General features: G+C 34.8%; 1 pseudogene; it reads right to left on the bottom strand.

Annotated features, from left to right (window-relative positions):
* Positions 1 to 624: 624 nt before the first annotated feature.
* On the bottom strand, positions 625 to 21,919 carry LOC121476199 (annotated as a pseudogene).
* Between the last annotated feature and the right edge of the window lie 471 nt (positions 21,920 to 22,390).

The following is a 22,390-nucleotide window of genomic DNA, read 5'->3' as shown; positions in this document are numbered from 1 at the left end:
TCTTTGCGTGTTGAGTTTGATAAGTTCTTTATAGATTTTGGATACTAGCCCTTTATCAGATACTTCATATTTGCATATATCTTCTCCCATTCTTTAGACTACCTTTTAGTTTTGTTGATTGTTTCCCTTACTGTGCAGAAGCTTTTTATCTTGATGAAGTCCCAGTGGTTCATTTTTGCTTTTGTTTCTATTGCCTCTGAAGATATGTCTTATAAGAAGTTGCTGTGGCCAAGATTAAAAAGGTAGCTGCCTGCGTTCTCCTCTAGGATATTGATGGTGTTCTGTCTCACACTTAGGTCTTTCATACACTTTGAATTTACTTTTATGTATGTTGTAAGAAAGCTGTCCAATTTCATTCTTTTTTGCATGTAGCTGCCCAGTTTTTCCAATACCACTAGACCACTAGATGAAGAAACTGTCTTTTTTTCATTGGATATTCTTTCCTGCTTTGACAAAGTTGGCCATATAGTTGTGGGTCCATTTCTGGGCTTTCTGTTCTGTTCCATTGAACTGTGTGTCTGTTTTTGTGCCAGTACCATACTTTCTTGATTACTACAGTTTTGTAATATAGCTTCAAGTCTGAAATTGTTTTTTGGGGGGAATAACACACCCTTTTAATGTTTCTAAATATTTTTAAGGTTTAAAAAGTGTTTAAAGTTTGTAATTCTTAGTAGGAAAACATTATCTGAATAAATACCCTAATGGCAAACCACTGTAGAATGTTTCAGTTGCATGTGGGGCAGAGGGGTAGGGATTCTCTTTCACAGCACCCCAGCTTTCTTCTTGAGAAGGTCAGAGGTACACTGGTTTGTATTATTGCGACATCCATTAAGTGATCGAAGTTGCTTTTCCTTCAGCAGGGGCTTTATTTGTCAGAAGGGCATTATGCTTGACCTCCAAATTTGGCTGACAATTTACTGATGAGATTCATAACCTTTGGGTTGCTCTGATATTTTGACATATTTGCTGGGTTCTGGGCTACATCCTGGAAGGCCACCATAACTTCTGGATCCTGCATGGCTGCAAGAACCTCTGGGTCACTAAGAATTTCATTGAGCCCAGGCATTCCTGCCATTCCAGGCATCCCCCCTGCCATTCCAGGCATTCCTCCAGGAAAATTACTAGGCATTCTCCCCAGAAAGCCACCTGGGAAAGAGCCATACTGAGCTCCTGATTGTCATCTGGCTTCTTCCTCCCTCTGGGCTCTTTCATGTTTTTCCTGAGCTTTCTTAACCCTTTCTATTCTTTCTTTGATCTCTCGTTCTTCACATTTTTGTTCAGTCTTCCTCTGATGTTCAGCAATTTTGTGGGCCCTCGGTTGAACTTCTTTCAGCATTGCACTAGCATCTTCATCATAATCCAGTTTACAAGCAAGGGCAAGATCATGTGCTGCTTCTTTCCAATGACCCAGAAGTCTGTGTGCTTTCCCTCGCCACTTGTAAGGCTGAGCTGAATCAGGATTTATTTCAATAGCTCTTGTCACAGTCTCGAATGGCAGCATTTGGCTTCTGTAATTTGATGAAGACACTGGCTCTCTTGGCATACAAAATGGCTAAGCGAGGATTCAGTTTGATGGCATCTGTGAACAAGTCAATGGCTTTCTGTAGTTCACCATCATTTAGGGCATCAATGGCAGCCACTTTTTTTGTCATTTGCCTGATCCATCATTTCCTCGGTTATCTCTACATGTTCATCTCCCATTTGTTGAGGGGCATCAGTATCTGGTTCAATTACACTTTCATTGTCAATTTCTAGATCACTTTCCTCACTTGATGGTTCCTCTCTTTATGTTTTCCTCCGCCTTCTTACTGTTTTTTCTTCGTTGATATGATCTTCTGATTTAATTTTATGAGTAGCAGGTGGTGTTTTACCCCCCATGCTCTCCACCCACTCCCGCAGGAAGCCATTTCCTCGGTGTGCAGAACGCTCGGATCCTGCTTACACATTTTCACGAAGGCCCGAAGCTCGCTCACTTTGCGGGGTCCGTGATCCAGAGGCCCTGGCAGGGGGCAGGTGGCAGATGGCAGGGGGCAGGCGGCGGGCGGCAGGTGCAGCTGAGCTTGCGGCCGATTCCAGGCGCGGGGACTAGCTCAGCGTGACCGTGTGGAAGGGGGCTCGAGTCTGGAATTGTGATGCCTCCAGCTTTGCTTAACCACATTTTTTAATTTCTGTTACAATGTTTTTTTTTTTTAATTTCTAGTATTTCCTTTTGATTCTTAGGTTTTCCACCTGCCTACTTATATCACTCAGCTTATTCATACATGTTGTTTACTTGTTCTGTTGAAGCTCTTAATATATTACTCATACTTATGTAATTCTTTTATTTCACTCCAAGCCTGTGTCATGTCTTGAGTCTGGTTCTGAGGCTGGCTCTCTCTCTTCAGGCTGTTTTTCTTTTAACTTTTTGCATGTCTATAATTTTGTTGTTGAAAGCTACTGGGGTAACTAGGCCTCTAGTGTGAGGATTTATGGTAAACTGGCTAGTAGTGGGACTTTGTTTAATGTTTGTCAAAGCCACAAGTGCCAGAGGCTTTGAATCCTTGTCTGCATGTTTTTGTCTCCCCTCTTGACTTTGGGGTTCTCTGTGAACTCCTCCTCAAAGAGTATCTTGTAGAGCTTTCAGCAGTGATCCACTATTATTACACTGCAGCTCTCTTGGAATGGTGGTTAAGTCTCAGGGAGAGGATCATTCTATTATGATTAAATATCAGTCCTCCGGCAGGCCTGTGTCTCTGGTCTGTGAGCTTCATGAGTGTTTCTTTTTATATAGCTTTCCAAACTCTTTAGGGAGACAGGAAGGCTAGCACAGGCCAAAGTGAGACAAATGTATTTAACCCACTGTAACAGGGCTCTGGGAGTCTTTCCCCCTGGAGAGTAGGCCTTTGTTATGGAGAAGGTTCTAAATACATTTCATAAGAATTTCTCTTTTCTTCCCTTGCCAGAGCCACAAAGGAATCTTTCTCACATCTTCACCACAAGAACCTGGTGTGGATCCTAGAAGTATAGTCCATTAAAGTGCAGGGACCCCCTTTTAACTGCTGACTCTCACACTGGTCCACACTCAACCACAAAATTACCAATCAAGTGTTAATATCAGTTTATGGCTCTAGAAGCTTCTCCCGCGGGTAATAAGATCTTGGCTGGGACTCCCTGAATTCACCTGTCTCTCAGGATTTCAGCGTGGCAGTTTGTATTGCAAATTTCATTGTCTGCTGTATCCAAGAAAAATTATTGATTCTTGGTTTGTCTAGTTCTTTCTTACCATAAGGATAAGAATAACAATTTCCAAGCTCCTTATATATCAGAGCTGAAAACAGAAGTCAGTTGCTTTGTGTTTAATTTATCAATTCATACCTGTCCTGTTTTTTCTGTCATCTAGGTCTTTTCAAATGAATAACCTGAGCTTTATCTAAGACTTCAGTGCCTGAGTGATAACGGCTGTTAAGTGCTACTCTTCCGTGGAGTTATTTAAATTTTACCATGGCACAGAAGCATATGTAATATGAACAACAGATTTGGTTTTAGAAGACCTGACTCTAGCTCTTGATGGCTGTGTGACTTTGGGTGTTAGGATTATTAAATGGATCAGGTAGGGTATATGCTTAGTCAATGCTTGATTTTATTAGTGTTATTTAGAAATATTTCTTAAGCTTTTAAATTATGTATTGTTAGTAATAAAATTATCATTTAAAATCTAAGTACATGATTTATTTTTTTAATTTTTTTAATTCATTTTTGAGAGACACAGAGAGAGAGGCAAAGACACAGGCAGAGGGAGAAGCAGGTTCCACGCAGGGAGCCCGATGTGGGACTCGATCCCAGGACCCCGGGCTCACGACCTGAAAAGGCAGATGCTCAACCAATGAGCCACCCAGGCACCCCAAAGTACTTGATTTCTGTACGAGAGAATTCTAGATTCTTTAGCAGGCAGATCAGGGAAATATTTTCCAGCTGATAGTCATATAAAAATAGTTTTAAATTTTTACCAAGTAGGTTACTCCTATTCACAACGTATTTAAGAGTAGTTAAGAGTTATCAAACATTGAAAGCTTAGGGCCTATCTGGGTCTGAATCCTTTGTTCTTTTGTTTGTTTTATTTTTATAGGTGAAATCCTAAGAAACCAGGTCTTATTTTTCATTCATTCACTAATTTGTGTGTCCATTCACTCATTGCATATATTTATGGAGCTTGAACATGTTCCAGTCATGTGATTGGTATTGGAGATAAAGAGTAAATGACTTGGGATCCCTGGGTGGTGCAGCGGTTTGGCGCCTGCCTTTGGCCCAGGGCGCGATCCTGGAGACCCGGGATCGAATCCCACGTCGGGCTCCCGGTGCATGGAGCCTGCTTCTCCCTCTGCCTGTGTCTCTGCCTCTCTCTCTTTCTGTGTGTGACTATCATAAATAAATAAAAATTAAAAAAAAAAAAAGAGTAAATGACTTAAAGCTTCTCTACTCAAGGTGTTCAAATTGTGTTTGAGAACAGCTATATGAAGCAACAATTACATTAGATTGAGGAAAATTTTGTTAACAATAGGGCTAGGAAACAAAATAAATCAAATTGTGAGAGAATGCTCTAAAGTTTAGACTTGATCATGTATACCTAGCATTAAGCCAAAGGATAATTTTTTAAAAAGGGAAGTGCATGATGAGATTTTTTATACTATATTTCTGCAACTGAGCAAAGGATTCCAAATAGAAAGATACTGCAATAATATAAGTGAGAGGTTTAAAAAGGCTGAATACAATAATGTAAATAAGATGAATTTGGGAGTTCTTCAGGAAATGGAATTGATAGACGCATGTGGGTAGTTTAGTTGGTTAAGCATCTGGCTCTTGGTTTAGGCTCAGGTCATGATCTCAGGATAAGGATCTGTCCTCAGTGCAGAGTCCACTTGTGAGTAACCCCGGCCCCCTTTACCTTTGCCCCTCCCCGCCAGCTCATGTGCACACTCCTGCACCTGCTGTCTCTTAAATAAATATATGAATAAAATCTTTAAAAATAAAAGGAAAATGGAATTGATAAATGATTTCTGAAGATAAGTGATAGAAAGGCTTGCACCAGATTTCTCCCTCCTTTTTTAATTCACTGAATGTTTAAAACTGAAAGCAGTAACTAAGACTCAAGCATATTCTGTGAGGGCGTCAAGTATAAAGAGGACGTTTTTGGCCACTAAACGCAGTGTAGTGGAAAAAGAGAATTGATCTGAATAAACAAAATTGTATGTATAAACGGTGGAATTGTATGTGCAAACAGAAGACCAGAAAAGGGGAGTATAGTTCAATGTAGATTTTTAAAATTATTATTTTGTTCAATCCTACAGTGCAATGACAAATTCAATTGATTCTAATTCTGAATGGGAATTTCTGGGTTTTGAGGGTCAGATTAAAAAGGAGAATTTTTTTTAAAGTCAAAGACATCTTATGGGAGTACAGTATTCACATGAAATGTCATTGACAAAAGAAAATCTGGAAAAATTGTAAGAGTCAAAACTGGAAAAGAGAAAGATCAGTAATGATTATTATAAAAGCATACAATTAAACATGAACAAGGGACTTTTCTAAGGGCTTTACAAATATTACATCATTTAATCTTTGCAACAATCCTGTTAGGTAGACAGTGTTATTTTTCCCATTTGCCAGAGAGGAGTGAGACACAGAGAGCTTAAGGAACTTACCCAACTTCACATAATTGATGAGTAGTACAACTGAGTATTAAGCTCAAGCCATTTATTCTGATTATATTATACTACCTCCCAGATTATGACACTATAAAAGTTTTTCTTTTATTTAGTGATCTGAATCTTTAATTTAATATAAGCTTTTGGGAAAATCAAAACCTTTGAATATTTTTTAAAATTGACAGCTTTTGTAGTCATGACGGAGTCAAATGTGAAGGTATTGATGACATTTTCTATTATACATTTTTAGAATTGCACAAACATACAAATATTACTTAATTCATTTTTGTTCTAATTATGATAATTTCTGAGTGCTTACTATGGATCATAAAATATTCTAAGTGCTTAATATATTAACCCATGTCACTCTCATAACCACCCTGAAAGATAATGCCATTGTTATCCTCATTTTACAGAGGGACAGAGAGGTTGTCACCCAGGTAGTAAGGAGTTGAGATTTGAATCCAGGCTGCTTGACTTCATTTCCTGATACTTCTAAGCTATTTGGCTTTCACTATAAGTTTATAGAAATTCTGGGGTGGCTGAGTCCCTCATTTGGCTAAGAATCCTACTTTTGATTTCAACTTAGGTCATGATATCAGAGTTGTGAGACCCAGCCCCACGTTGGGCTCTTGCTGAGTGTGGAGCCTACTTGGAATTCTCTCTCCCTCTGCTCCTCCCCTACTCCCCTGCTCATGCTCTCTCTCTCTCTTTCTCTCTCTCTCTCTCTCTCAAAAAAAAAAAAAAATCCACCCATTTCTCTGATCTTAATTATTTTGTATTGTGAGACGTATTATAACATGAATTCACTGCAGTTTTAGATGACAGGAGTTTTCTCCATCTGTTTGAGACTTGTCAGTATTATTATAATACAATAAAGGTAAAGTTATCCCAAACATCCACTAGCATTAGCAAAATTCTGTTTATTTACCACGATGAAAATGATTTGAGTTAGTGATATTTTTCTCATTACTTCATTGTACATATATAATTTCTTCATAATGTTTTTAGCTAGTCATTACTTGTTTATTTATGGGCTTGTGATACTCTTACTTTGGGAACTAGACCTTTGAGATAGAACTGGCAAGATTATAGTTCATAACAGAATTGAATATATCATTAAGTTATAGTTCTTTAGAAAATAAATGTATTGTTCTTACCACTTAACCATGATTTGACCCTAGTTAACTCAAACATTGAAACTTTGATGATTAATGACTAAATGCTGAAGGTTTTATTTATTTATTTAAGTAATCTCTACACCCAATCTGAGGCTCAAATTCATGACCCCAAGATCAAGAGCTGCATACTCTTCTGACTAAACCACCAAGGTGACCCAAGACTGAAGTATTTAGACACCATGTATAGGCTTCATATATATATATATATATATATATATATATATGAAATATATAAATATAATATATATTTATATATAATATATATATTTATAAATATATATAATAAATAATATATATTTATTTATTTATAAATATATATAATAAATAATATACATTTATTTATATATTTTTATATAATATATTTATTTATATTATATATAAATATATAATAAATAAATATATATTTATAAATAAATAATATATATTTATATATAATATATTTATAAATATATATTTATAAATATTTATAAATATTTATAATGTTTTTATAAATATATAAAATTTATAATAAAATATATATTATATATTTATATATATTTATTATTTATATATTTATATAGATATTTATTTATATATTTATATAGATTTTATTATTTATATATATTTATATAGATATTTTATTTATATATTTATATAGATTTTATTATTTATATATATATTTATATAGATATATATTTATATATTTATATTTTTACTCATACAGATATTCACCCATATTTGACAGACTTACAAATATACAATGATGTATGCATGTGTATATATTTAATATCTAATGTGCTGTAGTGTGATATATGTATTTCAAAGCTTTGATTTCTTTCTTCAAAGTCTATGCTATAATGGCAATGTGTACATAAATGATGTGAAAAGACAGACTCTTCCCTTTCTCTATACATACCTGGTATTTAAATATTTGATGTATTGCTAAGTACCTTTATCTTCCTAAAACAAGAAATTCTGGGAGATTACACCGCAGTGTAATATAGGCTTAAAGAAAATGAGAAAATTTTGAATAAAAATTTATTTATCTTCCTGAACATTCTTTTCAGAAATCAAAAAGGTGACATAAGGTAATACAACCTCTAACTGGAAAGCCTTCAACTTATATAAGTTATGGTATGTCTTATCTTGAAAATGAGAAGCTAACTTCATTTCTGGACAAGATAGAGCAAAAGGAATAGGATTTACCCAGCCCCTGTAACAACCAAGAGGAAAAACAAACAAAATATGAAGAAATAGTTTCCAAACTTTGTATGGTAGGCATCAAAGCACAGGGCTCTCTGAAAGAGGGAAAACCAATGAAGTGAGCCCTATCATAATTCCAACTTACTGCCTAGAAAGTGAATTCAGACATCTGTTTAGAGAGGAGAGCCGAAACAGAGCATATACATCTGCCAGAGTGAAGGAAAGAGAGCCTGGAATCCATGGATAGTAAGAGATCACAGAGTGAAGTGTTCAGGAAGGAGAGAGCTGCCAAAATAGAGCACTCCAGAGATCACAAGACCCCCACATACATACCTTAAATTTTCAGCTTACTACTTGTATCAGTGCATGTATACAAGACCAGGAATAGAAACACCCAAAAACATCAGAGAATAAAATCCCTGGAGCTCACAAAGGGCCATAAATAGTTCATATTCCTACTAGCCAATGTGAAATGCATACTAATTCATCATTACCAGGCAATTAATCACCAGGGTATTTGCCTCAAAGTGGGACAAAATTAGCCCTAAGATAAATGCTGTTTTGGTTTCACTTAACAAAGCATATGATTAAAACTTTAAAGGATTAAACTGTTTCCATGTAGCTTAACTATATACCACAAAAAGGCTCAATAAATGAAATTTATAAAAGTCTAGTATTCAACTGGTAAAATTCACAGTTTATCACATATAATAAAAATAACTAGGCATGCAAAGAGACCCAGAAGATAGTAAAAAGACCCAAATCTAACTTCTTGAGATAAAAAAAATATGTCTGACTTAGAACTATTATTCTTGATGGAAATAAAAGCAGACTAAATGTTCAAAAGAATAGTGAATTTGAAGACAGTAATAAATACTATAATTAGCCCCTAAACATCATGGGGGTTAGGGGCACCAATCTTTCACAGTGAAAAATCTCTGTATGACTTTTGACTTCCTCCAAATTTAACCACTTAAATCCTACTGTTGATCAGAATTCTTACCAATAACATAGTTAACCAACATCTGTTTTATATATTATACTCTTATAATAAAGTAAGTTAGAGAAAAGACAATGTTGTTAAGAAAATTACAAGGCAAATACATTTATAGTACTGTACTGTATTTATAAAAAATAAATACACATATGAGTGGACCTGCTCAGTTCAAGCCCATGTTGTTCAAGAGTCAACTATATTTAAAATAAATATAAGGGGGGAAAGAGTCTGAAAAAAAAAATAAACAACATCAGTGAATTTTGGATCAACTTCAAGCAGTATAAAATAAGTGTAATTTGAATCCAAAAGTAGGGAGGGCAATGGATTTTGAGAAGATATTTTAGGGAATACTTCTTGAATTTTTCAAAATTTGGTGAAACTATAAACCCATAGAAGTGCAATGAGTCCCAATAATAAGGAAAATAATATAAAGAAAAACAAACCAAGGCAGTTCATTGAGTTGATTAAACCAGCTTAATTAAATTAAGTTGATTTACCTTAGAAACAATCTGAGAAGAGATTGCACAGGATGACAAAGATAAGAATGATAGTAGATTTCTTTATGGAGACATAAAAGGCAGAAGAGGAGTGTCATCTTTGAACTCTGAAGGAAAAAAATTCAATCTGATATTCTATATTCATCGATCATATCTTTCAAAGATGAAAGTGGAATAAAGACTTTTAAAAAACTGTTTTTGTTATGTCTCCCCCAAAACTTCTCTTTTCATTAAGGTGCCTCTGAAAAAGAGCCATTTCAGTTTTTCTCCTTGATTTTTAAAAATATCTTTATTGCAATGTAATTTATATACCATAAAATCCACCCATTTAAAGTGTACAATTAAATGGTTTTAGTATATTTACAGAGTTGTACAAACATCATTACAATCTAAGTTTAGAGCTTTTTCTGACCCCCTTCCAAAACCTCATTTCCATCTCTCCCAGTCCCCTAGCCAGCCCCCTAGGCAGTCCCTAAGTGATTTCTTTCTCTCTATATTTGATCACTGTGGACACGTCATATAAAAGGAATCAAAACACATGGTCTTTTGTGACTGGCTTTTTTAACTTAGCATGATGGTTTCAACGTTAATACATGTATTATTACTTCATTCCTTTTTATTGCAAAGTAATATATCATTGTATGGGTGTAACACATACTACAATGAATAAATACATATTCAATGGACATTTGGCTTATTTCCACTCTTTAGCTGTTTTGAATAATCCTGTAGGAATATCTGTGTATGAGCTTTTGGGTAGCTATATGTTGTCATTTCAGTTAAGTATATGTCTAAGAGTGGAGTTACTAGGTGCATTTGAGGAAATGCCAAAATGTTCCCAAAATGGCTATGCCATTTTACATTCCTGTGAGCAATGTATAAGGGCTCCAATTTTTCTATATCCTTGGCAACATTTTTTGTTCTTTTATCTTTTTTATTATAGCCATTCCAGTGGGTATGAAGTAGTAGTTCACTGTGGTTTAGATTTGCATTTACCTAATTGCTAATAATGTTAAACATCATTTTATGTGATTTTTTGACCATTTATGTATCTTCTTTGGAGAAATATATTTACAAATTCTATGCCCATTTTATAATCGTTATATTTGTCCCTTTATTATTGAGTAGTATTCTTTATATATTCTGAAACCAGTTCTTTATCATATATATAATCTACATATATTTTCTTCTATGAGTTTTTTTATTTTTCTTGATTGTACCATGTTGCACAAAAGTTTTAATTTGAATATAATGTGATTTGTTTATTTTTTTATTTGTAGTTTTGATGCCATGTTTGGGAGACCATTACCTAATCCAAGATATGGAGATTTACTCCTATATTTCCTTCCAAAAGTTTTAGCATTTCAGCTTTTAAATTTAGGCCTGTTATCCATTTTTTAACTTTTGTATAGGGGATAAGGGAGGAAAGTATACACTTCATCTTTTCCCATTTGGATGTCTAGTTATCCTAGAACCATTTGTTGAAAAGACTATACTTTCTCCATTTAATTTTTTTGACATTCCTGTAAAAATATCAATTTACCATAAATGTAAGGGTTTGTTCATGGACTGTTGATTCTATTCCATTGACTGAGCTATACATCTGTTGTTACACTAGTACAATGTCTTGATTACTATAGCTTTGTGGTAAGTTGGGAAATCGGAAAATGTAACTCTTCTAACTTAAAAAAAATTAATGGGTTCTTCCATATGAATGTTAGGATCAGTTTAATAATTTATGCAAAAGAAAGTAGCGTGGATGTTGATCCAGAATAATCTATAAGTCAATTTGGAGAATATTGCCATTTTAGCAATATTAAGTCTTTGACTGTGAATATAGGGTATCTTTCCATTTATTTATGTATTCATTAAGTTCTTTATTTTTTTTATTAAATATCTTATTTATTTATTCATGAGAGACACAGAGACAGAGACACAGGCAGAGAGAGAAGCAGGCTTTATGCAGGGAGCCTGACGCGGGACTCGATCCTGGATCTCCAGGATGAGGCCCTGGGCTGAAGGCAGATGCTAAACCGCTGAGCCACCTGGGGATCCCAAGTTCTTTCTTTAAAAAAAAGAAAAAAGATTTTACTTATTTATTTGAGAGAGAAACAGCACAAGGGGAGAGAGGGTCAGAGGGAGAAGTGGAGAACCCCATGTGGCCTGGAGATCATGACCTGACCCAAAAGCAGATGCTTAACTGACTGAGCCTCCCAGGGACTCCTTCATTAAGTTCTTTTTATAATGTTTTATCATTTTGGTGTACAAATACTGCACTTCTTTTATTAAATTTATACCCAAATATGTTTGCTCTTGGAAGATTTTGCAAATGTAGTTGTTTTCTAAATTTTGTTTTGGAATGATCATTGCTAGTGTACAATGTAGGTGCAACATAGTTATTTAACAATTATATGCATTACAAAATCAATATACAATTGACGTTTGTATATTGATCCTATATCCTGCAAACTTACTCTTTTATTAATTCTAATAATTTTTAGTGATTTCTTTATGATTTCCAAATATAAGATCAGGTAATGTGTGAATAGAGATATTTTACTTTTTCCTTTCCAATCTGGATGTCTTTTTCTTCTTGACTAATTGCCCTTACACTCTTCCACACAATGTTCAATAGAAGTGTTGGGAGGATATCCTAGTCTTGTTCTTACTCTTATGATGAAGTTATTCACCATAGAGAATATGATTAGGCTGTAGGGTTTTTACACATACTCTGTGCCACGTAGAGGAAGTTCTCTTCTATTCCTACTAGTTTGTGCAGTGTTTTTTTTTTTTTTTTAATTTTTATTGGTGTTCAATTTACCAACATACAGAAAAACACCCAGTGCTCATCCCGTCAAGTGTCCACCTCAGTGCCCGTCACCCATTCCCCTCCAACACCCGCCCTCCTCCCCTTCCACCACCCCTAGTTCGTTTCCCCGAGTTAGGAGTCTTTATGTTCTGTCTCCCTTCCTGATATTTCCCAACATTTCCTTTCCCTTCCTTTATATTCCCTTTCACTATTATTTATATTCCCCAAATGAATGAGAACATACACTGTTTGTCCTTCTCCGATTGACTTATTTCACTCAGCGTAATACCCTCCAGTTCCATCCACGTTGAAGCAAATGGTGGGTATTTGTCGTTTCTAATTGCTGAGTAATATTCCATTGTATACATAAACCACATCTTCTTTATCCATTCATCTTTCGATGGACACCGAGGCTCCTTCCACAGTTTGGCTATTGTGGCCATTGCTGCTAGAAACATCGGGGTGCAGGTGTCCCGACGTTTCATTGCATCTGAATCTTTGGGGTAAATCCCAAGCAGTGCAATTGCTGGGTCGTAGGGCAGGTCTATTTTTAACTCTTTGAGGAACCTCCACACAGTTTTCCAGAGTGGCTGCACCAGTTCACATTCCCACCAACAGTGTAAGAGGGTTCCCTTTTCTCCTCATCCTCTCCAACATTTGTTGTTTCCTGCCTTGTTAATTTTCCCCATTCTCACTGGTGTGAGGTGGTATCTCATTGTGGTTTTGATTTGTATTTCCCTGATGGCAAGTGATGCAGAGCATTTTCTCATGTGCATGTTGGCCATGTCCATGTCTTCCTCTGTGAGATTTCTCTTCATGTCTTTTGCCCAGTTCATGATTGGATTGTTTGTTTCTTTGGTGTTGAGTTTAATAAGTTCTTTATAGATTTTGGAAACTAGCCCTTTATCTGATATGTCATTTTGTGCAGTGTTTTTATCATGAAAGGATGTTGTATTTTGTTCCATGGTGCTTTTGGTCATATCCAATAAATCATTGTCAAATCCATTATTGTAAAGCTGTCCCCCCATATTGCTTTGTTTCTTTCATTTATAATGTTGAGTCATTTTTTTTCTTGGTTAGTCTAGCTAAAGGTTTGTCAATTCTGCTTATTTTTTTCAAAAAGTTATCTTTTAGTTTTATTAGTTTTTTATGGCTTATCTAGTCTCAATATCATTTACTTCTACTCTGATGTTTATTATTACCTTCCTTCTGCTAATATTGAGCTTTTTTTTTCTTTTTCTAGTTTTGAGATATAATTTTTTTGTAATCTATTTATTCATGAGATACACAGAGAGAGAGAGAGGCAGAGACATAAGCAGAGGGAGAAGCAGGCTCCCTGCGGGGGAACCTGATGTGAGACACGATCTCAGATCCTGGGATCACACTCTGAGCCAAAGGCAGATGTGTAACTGCTGAGCCATCCAAGCATCTCTAGTTTTGACATATAAAGTTAGGTTGTTTGAAATCTTTCATTTTTCATAATGTAGATATTTATCACTACAAACTTCCTATAAATGCTTTAGGTGCATCCCATAAGTTTTAATATGTTGTTTTTCCATTCATTCTTATTTGTCTCAAAATAGTTTGGATTACCATTTTGATTTATTCTCTCACTTACTGGTTGTTCAAGAGACTGTGTGTGTGTGTGTGTTTTTAACTGGAGTATAATTGGCATATAATATTAAATTAGTTTCAGGTTTGCAACATAGTGATTTAACAATTATATGCATTACAAAATGCTCATTATGATAACTATATTACAACATTATTGACTGTATTCTTTATACTGTACTTTCCATCCCAATGACTTATTTTATCATTAGAAGTTTGTACCTCTTAATCCCCTTCACCCATTTTGCTCATCTCCCCACCCCCTTCCCTTTGGCAACCACCAGTTTGTTCTCTATAATTATGTATGTATTTCTCTCTTTGTGGTTGTTGTTGTTGTCATTTGTTCATTTAATTTTAAGATTCTACATGTAGGTGAGCTCTTATGGTATTTGTCTTTGTCTGGCTTATATCACTTAGCATAATACCCTCTAGGTCTGTCTATGTTGTCACAATGTCAAAATCTTTCTTTTCTATGACTGAATAATAGTCCATGATGTATATATGTCACATCTTCTTTATTCACTCATGCATCAATAGACACTATCCATTTCCATATCTTAGCTTTTGTAAATAATGGTGCAATAAACATAGTGAATATATCATTTTTAAATTACTATTTCGGGCAGCCCGGGCGGCTCAGTGACTTTGCGCCACCTTCAGTCCCGGGTGTGGTCCTGGAAACCGGGGATCGAGTTCCACGTCAGGCTCCCTGCATGGAATGGAGCCTGCTTCTCCCTCTGCCTGTGTCTGTGCCTCCCTCCCTCTCTTTCTCTCTCTCTTTCTCTGTGTCTCTCATGAATAAATAAATAATTTTTTTAAAAAAAATAAATTACTATTTAATTTTCTTCAGGTAAATACCCAGAGGTGGAACTACTGGATTACATGGTACTTCTATTTTTAGTTTTTTAAAGAATCTCCGTACTATTTCCCTCAGTGGTTGCACCAATTTATACTTTTACAAACAGTGCATCTGGGTCCCCTTTTCTCGACATCTTTGTTAACACTTGTTATTTTTTTAATCTTTTTGATACTAGCCATTCTGACAGGTGTGAAGTGATATCTCATTGGCACGGTTTTGATTTTCATTTCCCTAATGATTGCTTATAACCTTATAAGTTATTTACAACCTTACCAGTTTGATGTCCTTTCAGGAGTTTTGTGGTTTCATGTTTTTACATGGAGGTCTTTACTCCATTTGGAGTTTATTTTTGTGTATATCAGAAAGCCATTTATTTTAATTCTTTTGCATGTAGCTGTCCAGTTTTTCCAACATAGTTTATTGAAAACTGTCTCTTGTATATTGTATATTTATGCTTCCTTTGTTATAGATTAATTGAACATATGTATATGGGATTTTTTTCTGAGCTCTCAGTTCTGTTCCATTGATCATTGTGTCTGTATTTTTGTGTGTGCTGTGTGTTGTTTAATTTCCATATATTTGTGAATTTTTCCATTTTCATCCCTTTATTGATTTGCAGTTTTATGTCACATGGTCAGAAAAGATACTTGATATAATTTTAATCTTTTTAAATTTATTAAGACTAGCTTGTGGTCCAACATATGATCAATCCTCAAGAATTTTCTGTTTATACTTGAGAAGAATATATATTCTGGTGCTGTTGGAATGAATGTCTGTGGGCAGCGCAGGTGGCTCAGTGGTTTAGCGCTACTTTCAGCCCAGAGTGTGATCCTGGAGACCCAGGATCGAGTCCTACGTTGGGCTCCCTCCATGGAGCCTGCTTCTCCCTCTGCCTGTGTCTCTGCCTCTCTCTGTGTCTCTCATGAATAAGTAAATAACATTTTATTTTTAAAAAAGGAATGAATGTGTATGTTTTATATGTCCTTTTTGTGTATAGTGTTATTCAAGTTCTATGTTTCCTTATTAATTTTCTGTCTAGATGACTTATCTAATGTTGAAAGTAGAATATTTAAGTCTACTACTGTTATTGTATTGCTGTCTATTTTCCCCTCCAGCTCTATTAATTTTTTTTTTAATATTTAGGTGTACCAATGTTGGGTGCATATATATTTTCAATTCTCATATCCTCTTGAGGAATTGGCTCATTCATCACTATGTGATGACCTTCTTCTATGTCTCTTGTAACTGACTGAAAGTCTATTTTTTCTGGTATATGAATAGCTACTTCTAGTCTCTTTTGGTTACTATTTACATGAGACATCTTTTTCCCATCCCTTCTTTTTCAGTCCATATATGTCCTTTAGGCTAAAGTGACCCTCTTGTGGCCAGCATATTGCTGAATATTGTTTTTTATCCATCAACCACTCTGTCTTCAGTGGAAAATTTAATCCATTTGCATTTAAAATAACTATTAATAGATAAGAAATTACTATTTCCATTTCTTCAATTGTTTTCTGACTTTTTATAATTTTTTTGTTTCTTGCTTCCTCATTAGCCATCTTCCTTTATGATTTATTTTTTATTAGTGGCACATTTTAATTCCTCTCTCTTTATTTTTTGTGTATCTACTATAGGTTTTGTGTGTGTTTGTGTGTGTGTGTGTGTGTGTCTGTTTACCATGAGGCTTACATACAAGCTTATAATAGTCTAAATTAATAACAACTTACCTTCAATTACACACAAAAACTATATACTTTTTCTACTCTTCCCCACATTTTGTCAGCACAATAATTTACATATTTTTGTATTTTGCATCCATTAACAAATGATTGTATCTATAGTTCTATTTAATACTATTCTCTTCTAACTTTTATGTCATGGATAAAATGATTTATATACCACTGTTAGAGTATTAGAGTATTCTGATTTTGACTATACATTTACCTTTACCAGTGAGTTTTATTCTTTCATAAACAATCAAATGAGGCTTTAGCCTTGCTCACATGGATTGGCATTGTTTGCAGATCTGTAACTGGGATTCCTGGGCCTGCCTCCCCAAATGGCCTTCCTTCAACTTGAACTCCATTAAGTTTCACAGTTTCCAATCTGGGTCCCAAAATTCCCACAAAGACACATTTTTTTCAATGGATGGTTGCCAAAATATTGTGGCTGGGGGGGGATATGAGTGGGGGACCTTTTATTCTGTCATCTTGCTGACATCACTCCTCCATAATTACTTTAAATATAGCAATCAGAGTACCCATATAAGAAGAGAACACTAGATTTGATTTTTTTTTTAGTAGAGAACTGTTCTACATCTTCCCTTCAAGAAATCCAATTTAAATGCAAAAACCTTAAATATATCAAAATTAGAAGAACAGAAAAAATAAAACAGAAAAACACCAATCAAAATAAAGCTGGATTTCAGATCAAAGAATATTACCACAGATAAAGAGGGTCAGTTCACAATGATAAAGTGGTCAATTCATTAAGTGGACATACCAATCTTAAACATTTACATATCTAATAACAAAACTCTAAATCAAAAATGACAGAATTACAAAAAGAAATAGACAAATCCAGTTATACAACAGAGCATCAAGATATATAAAGTAAAAAATTATATAAATAAAAAGAGAAATAAAAATATCCACAACTCCAATTGGAAATTTCAATAGCCTTCTTTTTTTTTTAAATTTATTTATTCATGAAAGACACAGAGAAAGAGGCAGAGACATAGGCAGAGGGAGAAGCATGCTCCATGCAGGGATCCCGATGTGGGAGTTGATCCCAGGACCCTGGGACCATGCCCTGAGCTGAAGGCAGATGCTCAACCAGTGAGCCACCCAGGTGTCCCAATAGCCTTCTTATAGTAATGAGTAGATGTAGGATATCACTAAAGATATAGATTAGTTGAGAAACATTATCGATCAAATTAACCTACTTGATATTTATAGTTTCTTTCCCCAACAAATGCAAAATGATTTTTTTTTCCAGGTATATCCAGAGAATTTACCATTATAAATTATATCCTGGGTCATAAAATAAGAGTCAACTAACTTAAAAGATTTAGCATTGTACAAAATATATCACAGATCAAAAAGGAAATTATCGGGATCCCTGGGTGGTGCAGTGGTTTGCCTTTGGCCCAGGGCGCGATCCTGGAGACCCGGGATCGAATCCCACATCGGGCTCCCGGTGCATGGAGCCTGCTTCTCCCTCTGCCTATGTCTCTGCCTCTCTCTCTCTCTGTGACTATCATAAATAAATAAAAATTAAAAAAAAAAAGTGTCTTTAAAAAAAAAAAAAAAAGGAAATTATCTCTTTGGCCTAAGTTAGGTAAAGGTGAGTTTCTGTCACTTGCACCCAAAAAGTTCTGGAATAATAAAGTGCCACCCATGGTGTCTCTGAGCTGTGATTGGAACATAGGCTTATTATTTCTTAGGAGCTTACATCTCACTGTGACTACAGATGTTTGATAGTATTATTTAGTTTTCTTACATTGATCTTCCCATCTCAACTTCAGTTTTTTTCTTTTTGTTTTTCAAGTTTTTTAATATTTACTGCTTTTAACAATATTCTACCCACAGTTCAATGTGGAGAGAATTAGTAGAATACCTTTCTCAGTGTTGTGGTGCTAGAAGTCATATAACTATCATTTTTAACTAATCTCATAATAATATTATAATAATAATATCATGATAATATTCATAATAATATTAATAATAATAATAATAATCTCATAATAATATTCCCTCTATCTCACATCCTGAAAGAAGAAAGCAGGTATTGCATAACTTAATTGTTCCAAATTTGTAGAATAATAAACTTCATGCTTGAATGAATTGAATTAAACCTATAGATCTTCCATAAAAATGGTCAGACGTACACACACAGCAACACATAATTTTCAGAATTTCATGGATTCCAAGTCAAGAATCTCTCTTATTAGCAGAAAGGTCTCATTCTAATTCAAAATGATTTTATCATCCATTATTGTATTTTTATATTTTATTTATTTTGACAAAATATAATACCAAAACTACTAGGAATTAAGAAATACTTTATTATTTTTATTGTAATGTTTACATAACGCCTACATAAATTTTCAAAATACTAAAAGTGTAAGTCCACACTGTTTTGTTTATTCACCTGTTGGTCTTACAAGGTACATACATAGATTCTCTGCTGTAACCAAGTGGCTTTACCAGACATCACTGTGGTAAAATGAGCCACTGAATCACTGGTGTATACCTCTTTCAGATTCCTCTTATGTTTCTAAAATACTGAGTTACAGAATACAGAAGCCTTTCTAACCATCATGCTTCTCATTATAAAATGAAACCTGACACCTTCGTTGGGCATCATGAAAAAGAAAAGCCAGATAGGATTAGCTGAACATTGTGAACAACTGTATATGCAAATAATGATGATCACTATGTATGCCAGGCTTCAATATAAAAGAGGAAAATTACAATAAAAATAGTCTTTTCCCATTTTCATATGTTTTCAGTAAGATTTGCTCATTTGACTCACAACAGCCCTATGAAGAATGTAGAGAGTTAATATTATTATTGTTGTTATATTTAAAAAGTAACAGTGGTCCAAAAGAGACAATTAGCTCCCGCTGTAGTTATGCAGCTATGATTTGCTCATATAAGCCCTAGTCATAAACCTCAAATTTGAAATAAAAAGCATTTATAAATCTAAATTTTATTTGCTAGTACATAGATGGCATAAAGAATTGTTCAAAAAAAGCCCAAACAGAATTTAGAACATAGAGAACCTTAGATTATTCTTAAAATGATAAATAAAGCAAATGCTCTTGGTAGAAAAGCATATAGACACAATTTTTTTTTATCAAATAAACTGTCTCCTCTAAGCTATCTGTCTTTTTACTATCACTTGCAGCGAGGGAGTCTTGGCACATCTGAGAAATCATAAAATAAATCCACAAATATAAAATTTAATGAGAAATCAAATAACATAAACCAATCTCATAAAAAAAGGAATGAGGAAATGAAATAAAAAAACAGTCAGGAAAAAAATTTGACTTTAGTACGCTTGATGGTTTGCCAGTTCACAGCCTCCTATAAAAAATCACTATTATTAATGGATACAGGAGCAAAATATCTGGAGAATGGAAGGAGAGATTGCCACAGTTATTATTTTTGCTGAGTCGATTATATAATTTATGACAAGAAGTATATGGAAATACCAGCATCATCACGTAAAGATTGACCAGATTTTCAATTATTTTTGTATTTTTCATTACTGAAAGTAAAATGCAATGTAGTAATGATACAAATTCTGACTAAAAGGATGTTTCATGTGATATACCAGAGAAGCCTCTAGATAGCAGTCAGATAGCTTGGGTGTTTATCTCAACTTTTCAGCTGATTAGCCCTGGTTCGTGATCTCAGCAAGGTTATTTCACCTTTCTGGCCCTGTCTTTCCTTATCTAAATGAAGAAGCTTATACTAACAAATTAAACACACCAATAGTAAAAAAATTAGAAGGCAAAATATGAAAAGTTCCTTAAAGAAGTACTTCAAAGAAATATAGTACAAGTTTTGATTGTATGTGAGAGTAATGAGGTAACAATAGTGATGAATATTTATTCAGCGGATCTTTATTGAGAAACTACCATGCTATCTGTGTTAGGGACTAGAGAATATCATCAGATAATCTGAAAAGGGAAAGATATAAAAATATATGTATATGCAATTTACAGAATATTCATTCAGTTTACAACATGGAAACAAATATTGTTATGTCATTTTAAAGTATGGCTCTGACTACATGAGCACTAGAAATTTTGTCCTCATTACAAAAGCAGTAATTATCTCTTTCCAAACTTAAAAATATTCTTAGAAGTATCTGAGATACTGAGACATAGCCCTTATTAACATATTTCCAAAAAGTTATTAATGTGATTCTATATATACCCAGACAATTAAAAGTCAAATAATATTAAAAGTCTTCCAATGAATAGCAGTCATGAGCTCCAGCTAGAACTTCCTATCACCCAAGTTTTGATCTTTTGAGACAGTCACTTTTAACACATTTAATTTGTTTCTGAAATTTATTTCCACATATATAGATAATAAGATTCGTGGTATTTATTGATTTATCAGTATATTATATATTGATTTTATTTCATTTTACATCAGGATTTAAGTAGTTTATACTCACCTTCCCCATCCTTCTTTTTTTCCATACATTGTTGGTTTGCTTTTCTATAGCCACAAAAAATTATAAAACTTAGTGTCTCAAAAAGCACAACTTTAACATTTCACTTTTCTGTGAGTCAAAATCTGGTAGATCAGCTAGTTTCTTTGCTCTGGTTCTCAAGACATCAAATCAAGATTTGGTGAGCCCGGGCTCCCATCTGGAGCCTCTTGAGGAGAAACCATTTCTAGGCTCTTTCAGGTGGTTTATACACTCAGCTTATTCAGCTGTAATCTGAGGTCATCATTTCTTTCTTGGATGTCAGCTGGAGATGTTCTTAACTTCTAAATGCTTCTCTCCTGTCCTTTCACACCGCCCCCTACATGGCAGAAGCAGAAAAACAAAGGTGTGAACATTAGGAGGTGAGAACTATCCTGGGTTACCATGGAAGTTGTCTGCCATAGGCTACCATCCAGCCTCCAGTGATTCACCATCTTCCCACATGCAAAAGATTTACACGCTCCCAAAGTTCTTTACAGGCCTGCCCCCTTAGAGCATTCCTCAAAGTCTGTGATCTTGTCATATAGATCACATCCACATTCAGATGAGGTTTCTGGGTATAACCCATTAAGTACAGCTCTTAGGAGACAATACCCCTCCACTGTGGATCTGTGAAACTAAAGAAAAAAAAATATCTTTCTAACACACCCAATAAATGTTAGAGAAGCAGAGGATAAAAGTTATAGTTTCCCCCCCCCTCTGGTCAAAAATAGAGAAATATAAGATCGAAAAGGAGTCACAGGTCCATAGTAGTTCTGGCATCCAGCCAGCAAACTCCAGCCGTAGTTCCTTGATTAGGTTTGGAAGTCTGGGAATAATTCTTCCCATCTTCTAGCTCTGTTTGGGCCGTTGGTAGTGCCCTCTGAGCCATACTTCCTTTTTAAATGAAAGATGGTATGTGTTTGCAAGGAATTTTAGCAGCCTAATCGCTTCCAGTACAATTTGGGGGCTCCAGGATCTTTCCGCACTTTGCACCCTTTCTGTCCCCGTCAGTCCAAGTGGCCAGTTTTTGCTGAAGTAAAGTTCTCAGAAATTCTGTACGTCTCCCACAGATGTCATTGAGGTTTACTCCATTAGACAAAAGCCATACCTACAATTTTTCTAGGTATTGTCTCTATTTTGGACTTCTGCTGGGATGGCTAAAGAACAGTGCCCCAAAGCTTGCTCAGGGTGCTATCATTTGATTCAGAGGATCTGGGAGATACACACTCAATCTTATGAAAGAGCCCTTTATGTGACAATTCTGACCTTTTTGTCTTTTTTTAAGGTTTTCATAAAATGCTGTGCAGTTAACTTCCTGGCCTTCCCTTTAGAGCATACTTTCCTAACAGCAAATTTCTTT

This window comes from Vulpes lagopus, chromosome 15 (assembly GCF_018345385.1).
Source record: "Vulpes lagopus strain Blue_001 chromosome 15, ASM1834538v1, whole genome shotgun sequence".
NCBI classification, from domain to species: domain Eukaryota; kingdom Metazoa; phylum Chordata; class Mammalia; order Carnivora; family Canidae; genus Vulpes; species Vulpes lagopus.
Note: the sequence above shows the minus strand (reverse complement) of the source record. Positions and strands in the feature narration are given on the sequence as shown.